The following is a 9,403-nucleotide window of genomic DNA, read 5'->3' on the forward strand; positions in this document are numbered from 1 at the left end:
AGAGATTCTGGCTGTTTCAGAATTCAAAAAGCAGTCCACTGGTTCCAGGATACTGGGGCATAGTTTCAGGTGCTGCTTTCAGGAATATGGTATGTACTTGTCCCCTGAGTGGAACCAGAGTGCTGTCCGAAGTGCTGAGGAGCCCATAACATTATTCTACACCACCATCTGTACAGAGGTCCCAATGCAGTCAGGGGGTAACTTCCTCCTGGAATCACCAAACCCAGACTCCTCCATCAGACGCCAGATAAAGAAGTGTGATCCGTCACTGCACAGAGCACGTCTCCTCCAGATTCCAGTGGTGGCGACTTTACACCACTCTATCCGACGCTCGGCATTGTGCTTGGTGATGTACGGCTGCACGCAGCTGCTCAGCCGTGAAGCTCCCGGCACAGTGTGGGTCGCAGTGTTTGTGCTGATGTCACCAGAGGAGGTCTGGATTCTGCAGTTATGGGGTCAGCAGAGCGGTGGTGACTTTTCTGCCCTCTGCTCCTAATCACTCGGCTCCCCCACTTTGTAACGTTACGGGGTCTCCACTTCATGGCTGAGTTGCTGCGGTTCCTTCCACTTCTCTATAATGTCACTCACAGGTGATGGGGGAAGATTCAGGAGGAAGGAATGTCATGAACGGACTTGTTTCCCCGGTGGCTCCTATTACAGTCTGCGCTGATCACTGCGCTACTGAGCTCTGCGCCACCAGCCGCTCTGTCACATGGTAGTAAAGGTAGATGGAATGGCGGGGGCCGAATGTTATACACTGAGGGTAATGAGGATGCATGTTATAGACCAGGAGGCGAGGGGCCGGATGTTATACACCGGGGGCAAGGAACCGAATGTTATACACTAAGGGGGGGGCAGATGTTACACACCTGGAGGCGAGTGGCCAGATGTTATACACGGGGAGAGGGGCCGGATGTTATACACGGGGAGAGGGGCCGGATGTTATACACGGGGAGAGGGGCCGGATGTTATACTCTGGAGGGGGGGCGAGGAGTCGGATGTTATACACTGGGGAGGGCGAGGGGCCAGATGTTATACATGGAGGGAAAGAGGGGCCGGATGTTATACACTGGGGGGAAAGAGGTGCTGGATGTTATACACTGGGGGGAAAGAGGGGCCGGATGATATACACTGGGGGCGAGGGGCCAGATATCATACGCTGGAGGTGAGGGGTCGGACGATATACACCGGGGGAAGGGGGGGAAGGTGAGGGGCCGGATGTTATACACCGGGGAGGCGGCGAGGGGCCAGATGTTATACACTGGGTCCAAGATAAATACTGGCAAAGCAGAAAAATAAAAAAAAATATCAACTGTGTACTGAGAATACTGTATATCAAAAAAATGCCAGTGACCCAAAAATGCGACAAAATTGAAGAAAAATGCTGCAAAAACAAATACTATCAAAATGGTATTACAATAAAATTGTCTTTATTGCTCATAGCAACCAATCACAGCTCAGCCTTCACTTTATCAGAGCGACCAATCAGATAATTAATACTAATATCAGACACTAACCTGGTAAAATGAAAGCTGCGCAGTGATTGGTTGCTATGGGCAACAGAGACGTTTTCTTTTAGACAGTGTTCATAAATGTGCCCCCCTTTTGTAGTGCGTTCAATAAATCTTTGGGGTTTTTTATTTTTAGGTGTTTTCCCACAAGCTTCTTTATAGAGCAGGAAAAAATACACTGCTCAAAAAAATAAAGGGAACACTGAAACAGCAGAATATAACTCCCAAGTAAATCAAACTTCTGTGAAATCAAACTGTCCACTTAGGAAGCAACACTGATTGACAATCAATTTCACATGCTGTTGTGCAAATGGAATAGACAATAGATGGAAATTATTGGCAATTATCAAGACCCCCTCAATAAAGGAGTGGTTCTGCAGGTGGGGACCACAGAAAACCTCTCAGTACTAGTGTTGAGCGAGTATGTTCTATTAACCCTTTCGGCGAGTATGCTCGGGCCGAGCTCCGAGTATTTACAGCTGCTCGGTGATATGGTTGAATCGCTCCCGTGTGCATGATTTGCGACTGTTTGACAGTTTTATTACATGTGAGGAATGTCTATTTCTTACACATTCCTCACATGTAGTTAAACTGTCAAACAGTTGCAGATCATGCACACGGGAGCGATTCAACCATATCACCGAGCAGCTGTAAATACTCGGAGCTCGGCCCGAGCATACTCGGACAGAACATACTCGCTCAACCCTACTCAGTACCAATGCTTTCTGGCTGATGTTTTGGTCACTTTTGTATGTTGGTTGTACTTTCACACTCGTGGTAGCATGACGGACTCTACAACCCACAGAAGTTGCTCAGGTAGTGCAGCTCATCCGGGATGGCACATCAATGCGAGGTGTCGCAAGAAGGTTTGCTGTGTCTGTCAGCGAAGTGTCCAGAGGCTGGAGGCGCTACCAGGAGACAGGCCAGTACACCAGGAGACGTGGAGGGGGCTGTAGGAGGACAACAACCCAGCAGCAGGACCGCTACCTCCGACTTTGTGCAAGGACGAACAGTAGGAGCACTGCCAGAGCCCTGCAAAATGACCTCCAGCAGGCCACAAATGTGCATGTGTCTGCACAAACTGTTAGAAACAGACTCCATGAGGGTGGTATGAGGGCCCGACGTCCACAGATGGGGGTTGTGCTCACAGCCCAACACCATGCAGGACGCTTGGCATTTGCCACAGAACACCAGGATTGGCAAAGTGGCCACTGGCACCCTGTGCTCTTCACAGATTAAAGCAGGTTCACACTGAGCACATGTGACAGACGTGACAGAGTCTGGAGACGCCGTGGAGAGCGATCTGCTGCCTGCAACATCTTTCAGCATGACCGGTTTGGCAGTGGGTCAGTAATGGTGTGGGGTGGCATTTCTTTGGAGGGCTGCACAGCCCTCCATGTGCTCGCCAGAGGTAGCCTGACTGCCATTAGGTACCGAGATGAGATCCTCAGACCCCTTGTGAGACCATATGCTGGTGCGGTTGGCCCTGGGTTCCTCCTAATGCAGGACAATGCCAGACCTTATGTGGTTGGAGTGTGTCAGCAGTTCCTGCAAGATAAAGGCATTGAAGCTATGGACTGGCCCGCCCGTTCCCCAGACCTGAATCCGATTGAGCACATCTGGGACATCATGTCTCGCTCCATCCACCAACGTCACGTTGTACCACAGACTGTCCAGGAGTTGGCGGATGCTTTAGTCCAGGTCTGGGAGGAGATCCCACAGGAGACCATCTGCAACCTCATCAGGAGCATGCCCAGGCATTGTAGGGAGGTCATACAGGCACGTGGAGGCCACACACAATACTCAGCCTCATCAGGAGCATGCTCAGGCGTTGTAGGGGGGTCATACAGGCACGTGGAGGCCACACACAATACTGAGCCTCATCAGGAGCATGCCCAGGCGTTGTAGGGGGGTCATACAGGCACGTGGAGGCCACACACAATACCCAGCCTCATCAGGAGCATGCCCAGGCGTTGTAGGGAGGTCATACAGGCACGTGGAGGCCACACACAATACCCAGCGTCATCAGGAGCATGCCCAGGCGTTGTAGGGAGGTCATACAGGCACGTGGAGGTCACACACAATACTCAGCCTCATCAGGAGCATGCCCAGGCATTGTAGGGAGGTCATACAGGCACATGGAGGCCACACACAATACTCAGCCTCATCAGGAGCATGCCTAGGCGTTGTAGGGAGGTCATACAGGCATGTGGAGGCCACACACAATACTCAGCCTCATCAGGAGCATGCCCAGGCGTTGTAGGGAGGTCATACAGGCACGTGGAGGCCACACACAATACTGAGCCTCATCAGGAGCATGCCCAGGCGTTGTAGGGAGGTCATACAGGCACGTGGAGGCCACACACAATACTCAGCCTCATCAGGAGCATGCCCAGGCGTTGTAGGGAGGTCATACAGGCATGTGGAGGCCACACACAATACTCAGCCTCATCAGGAGCATGCCCAGGCGTTGTAGGGAGGTCATACAGGCACGTGGAGGCCACACACAATACTGAGCCTCATCAGGAGCATGCCCAGGTGTTGTAGGGAGGTCATACAGGCACGTTGAGGCTACACACAATACTGAGCCTCATCAGGAGCATGCCCAGGCGTTATAGGGAGGTCATACAGGCACGTGGAGGCCACACACAATACTCAGCCTCATCAGGAGCATGCCCAGGCATTGTAGGGAGGTCATACAGGCACGTGGAGGCCACACACAATACTCAGCCTCATCAGGAGCATGCCCAGGCGTTGTAGGGAGGTCATGCAGGCACGTGGAGGCCACACACAATACTGAGCCTCATCAGGAGCATGCCCAGGCGTTGTAGGGGGGTCATACAGGCACGTGGAGGCCACACACAATACCCAGCCTCATCAGGAGCATGCCCAGGCGTTGTAGGGAGGTCATACAGGCACGTGGAGGCCACACACAATACCCAGCCTCATCAGGAGCATGCCCAGGCGTTGTAGGGAGGTCATACAGGCACGTGGAGGCCACACACAATACTCAGCCTCATCAGGAGCATGCCCAGGCATTGTAGGGAGGTCATACAGGCACATGGAGGCCACACACAATACTCAGCCTCATCAGGAGCATGCCTAGGCGTTGTAGGGAGGTCATACAGGCATGTGGAGGCCACACACAATACTGAGCCTCATCAGGAGCATGCCCAGGCGTTGTAGGGAGGTCATACAGGCACATGGAGGCCACACACAATACTGAGCCTCATCAGGAGCATGCCCAGGCGTTGTAGGGAGGTCATACAGGCACGTGGAGGCCACACACAATACTCAGCCTCATCAGGAGCATGCCCAGGCGTTGTAGGGAGGTCATACAGGCATGTGGAGGCCACACACAATACTCAGCCTCATCAGGAGCATGCCCAGGCGTTGTAGGGAGGTCATACAGGCACGTGGAGGCCACACACAATACTGAGCCTCATCAGGAGCATGCCCAGGTGTTGTAGGGAGGTCATACAGGCACGTTGAGGCCACACACAATACTGAGCCTCATCAGGAGCATGCCCAGGCGTTATAGGGAGGTCATACAGGCACGTGGAGGCCACACACAATACTCAGCCTCATCAGGAGCATGCCCAGGCGTTATAGGGAGGTCATACAGGCACGTGGAGGCCACACACAATACTCAGCCTCATCAGGAGCATGCCCAGGCATTGTAGGGAGGTCATACAGGCACGTGGAGGCCACACACAATACTCAGCCTCATCAGGAGCATGCCCAGGCATTGTAGGGAGGTCATACAGGCACGTGGAGGCCACACACAATACTCAGCCTCATTCTGACTTGTTTTTAGGACATTACATCAAACTTGGATCAGCCTGTAGTGTGTTTTTCCACTTTAATTTTGGGGGTGACTCCAAATCCAGGCCTCCATTGGTTAATAAATGTGATTTCCATTGATGATTTTTGTGTGATTTTGTTGTCAGCACATTCAACTTTCTACAGAACAAAGTATTCAATGAGAAGATTTCATTCATTCAGATCTAGGATGTGTTATTTCAGTGTTCACTTTATTTTTTTGAGCAGTGTGTATAAGTCTACCAGGTTGAAAAAGGATGAAAACAAATGTGTGCAGGACGCCTCGGGCTGTGTTCACACGAGGGTTTGATGTTGCAAATTTTCTGAACCTATTAGGTGCTGTTTTTTTAGATCGTATTTTTGATGCTGCATTTTTTGTCTTTTTGGTGCGTCAGGTTTAAATAAAGCTGCTTAGTTTTTGATGTTACCTGATATTTGGCTTTGACAAAGCTTTATTGATACAGTCATGTGCGGATTAAAAGCGTTTTCTTTTGTGTGTTTCCGCACTATTAACACATATATTAATTTTTTACCTGCAAATTTTCCGCATTTAATGCGATTTTCTGGGGAAAATCCACACATAAAACTCATCGTACCTGCAGAGAAGTCGACATGTTGCGGCACACGCACCGCAGGGCAGTTTACCCATGAGATTCCTAAAATCCCATCCTTTTTGCTAGAACTATTTTTCCATCAATATGGCCATGTGAGGGCTTGTACTTTTGAATGACACCATTGATTTTACCATATAATTTACTGGAGAACGGGAAAAAAAATCCAAATGCTGTAAAATTGCAAAAAAATGCAATTCCATGATGAAAGCTTATTTTTTGTGCCCCGAGTTGATGTTTTTAATGATACCATTTTGGGGTAGATACAATGTTTTGATCGCCCGTTATTACATTTTATTGCAATGTTGTGGCGGCCCAAAAGCCGAAATTCTGGCGTTTCAATTTTTTTTTCTTGTTACGCCGTTTACCGATCAGATTAATTTACTTTATATTTTGATAGGTCGGGAGATTCTGAACGCAGCGATACAAAATATGTGTATTTTTTTTTTTATATATTTTTTAAAAACTTTTTTTTTTTTTTTTACTTCTTACTGTCTTCATTAATCCCCTTGTGAGACTCGAAGCTGCGATCTTCTGATCATCTGTGCTACACGTAGCAAGGCTTCAGCCCCTGATCTCCTATGAACTCCGGCCACAGGTCTAGTTAGTGCTGGATGATCCAAAGACTGATCCAACGACTGGAGGGAGCCAGCGGAGGATCCATCGGGGAGTTGTGACAGTAGCACAGGTGTAGGTCAGGCCTAGGACAGGTGAGTATGAACTTTCATTATTTTTAACCCCTTCCCTCCCATCTGCTTCTAATTCTTTATGGGTCTGGAGAAACCTCAGAGCATTAAAAAAAAAAATCACTTTTCAGTGCAGATTCCAACCAAACTACCTGAAACTAATTTCCGAATATTTGCTCGTCTCTGGTCAATTTACGCTGCAGATTATTCTTCTTGTGTATGAGATTTCTTATCATACGCAGCGCAGGCAGAAAATCCGCTGTGCACATACCGTTAATAATGGCAGACATGCCGCCATCTGCTGTATATTTTGGGGGTCTTTTGCTTCTTGTATTTTGACTGTAGATTTACTAACCAGTCCGCACCAGCTCTGACAATGCTGCGAGCAGCTGTGAGAATCAGCTGGTGGATTCTTAGAAATGCTGGAACGTGACGTGCAGGGGATTAATGCACCTATAGGCAGAGCTGACGGTATATACAGGACACGTGAGGCCACATGCGCAGGCTTGCTGCACCCTCTGGGCTGCGGGGGGTCTCTGCTGCTATTTGTACACTGGTGGTATTGGTGCAAGAAATCTGGGGGCCAGGGGCGGACATATCATCATGCAACCTGTGCAGTCGCACAGGGGCCCAAGAGGTCAGGAGGCCACATCCACCTCCAAAGCAGGTGGAATTGTGCATTATGATGAGCTATTGGGTCCGTACATCGTTCTTGCACAGGGACCTCTTCTGTCTGTGATCCCATGACACTAGGCCTAGAGGCCCTTTCCTCGGGCTCTTACTAAGCAGATTACAGGCCACATATCAGAATTTACAGTAAACCCCCAGGGTGTTTTTCTGGAGATAAAGAATGAAGATATAGATAAAGAATAAAATCACCATTATGTTCCTTTTTAAACATTTTTTGGGCGAGTATGGAGGGGGGAGGGGTCTGCGATAATAAACATCGTGAATTTCAGATGAATTTTTCATGTTGAGAAAAGGGACCGAAAATGCACAAAAAGTGATTAATAATGTTACAAAAAATGCACTCACTGCTTGTACTGTACAAATCAGGCAAACAGGGGCAGAGCTACCATTGGTGCAACCTGTGCAGCCACACAGGAGCCCAAGAGGTAAGGGGTCACTACCACCTCTATAACAGGTGGAAATGTGCATTATGAGGAGCTATTTAACTGCAAAGGGTCCCTATATTGTCCTTGCACAGGGGCCTATTCTGTCTGTGTCAGCCAGTGCAGGCACATGTAAGGTCATGTCATCTGCTGGAACTAAACACACATGTAAAAAAGGTCAACTGTAGAAAAATATCTAAACAAAAAAAAAAAGCAAACAGAAAAAACCCACAAAAATGTTGAGCAAAAAGATTCTCAGGACCCCGGCAGGTAGATTCTCAGGACCCTGGCAGGTAGATTCTCAGGACCCCGGCAGGTAGATTCCCAGGACCCAGGCAGGTAGATTCTCAGGACAAAGACAGGTAGATTCTCAGGACCCCGCTAGGTAGATTCTCAGGACCCCACTAGGTAGATTCTCAGGACACCGACAGGTAGATTCTCAGGACCCCGCTAGGTAGATTCTCAGGACCCCGGCAGGTAGATTCTCAGGACCCCGGCAGGTAGATTCTCAGGACCCCGGCAGGTAGATTCTCAGGACCCCGGCAGGTAGATTCTCAAGACCCAGGCAGGTAGATTCTCAAGACCCCACTAGGTAGATTCTCAGGACCCCGTGAGGTAGATTCTCAGGACCCCGTAAGGTAGATTCTCAAGACCCCACTAGGTAGATTCTCAGGACCCCGTGAGGTAGATTCTCAGGACCCCGGCAGGTAGATTCTCAGGACCCTGGCAGGTAGATTCTCAGGACCCCGGCAGGTAGATTCCCAGGACCCAGGCAGGTAGATTCTCAGAACAAAGACAGGTAGATTCTCAGGACACCGACAGGTAGATTCTCAGGACCCCGGCAGGTAGATTCTCAGGACCCCGCTAGGTAGATTCTCAGGACCCCGGCAGGTAGATTCTCAGGACCCCGGCTGGTAGATTCTCAGGACCCCGGCAGGTAGATTCTCAAGACCCAGGCAGGTAGATTCTCGGGACCCTGCTAGGTAGATTGTCAGGACCCCACTAGGTAGATTCTCAGGTCCCCGGCAGATAGATTCTCAAGACCCCACTAGGTAGATTCTCAGGACCCCGTGAGGTAGATTCTCAGGACCCCGTAAGGTAGATTCTCAGGACCCCGGTATGTAGCCTGCAACATCCCCGATGCCCCATCTGATCAGTAGACCCCGCAAAGTCATGTGTGAGGAGGGCCACAGCGATAACATTACAAGCCTAAAATAATCAGAAGAAACGCGTGGGAAGCCACAGGTAGGAGAAGATTTGCAGGGTTCTAGTCCAGGGGCCACAGATTACCAAAGTTGCCCCTGGACTAGAATCAGGGACCTATAAATCTTTTTATTACGCTAAAAAAAAAACCTTAGCGTGAGCAACCGAGATGGGAATGACCACCTACAGAATTTAGGAAAAGCAGCCCCCACCAAGGGGCAGAATTATAATAGGTGCAGGGGTCCACCCGGGCCCTGGAGACTAGAGGGGCCCCAAAGGAAAAGACTATTACTATTAAAGAGCAGTGATAGTCGGGGGCCTTGTTGGGAATTTTGCATCAGGGCCCAGATGCTTCAATGTATGCTTGAGAGATAATGGCCCCTGTGCAAGAACAGTATATGGGCCCTTTGCAGCCCAATAGCTCCTCATATTGCACAATTCCACCTGATATGCAGGTA

The sequence above is a fragment of the Phyllobates terribilis genome, unplaced genomic scaffold (assembly GCF_046119375.1).
Source record: "Phyllobates terribilis strain yellow unplaced genomic scaffold, ASM4611937v1 Scaffold_3__8_contigs__length_932513732, whole genome shotgun sequence".
Lineage (NCBI taxonomy): Eukaryota > Metazoa > Chordata > Amphibia > Anura > Dendrobatidae > Phyllobates > Phyllobates terribilis.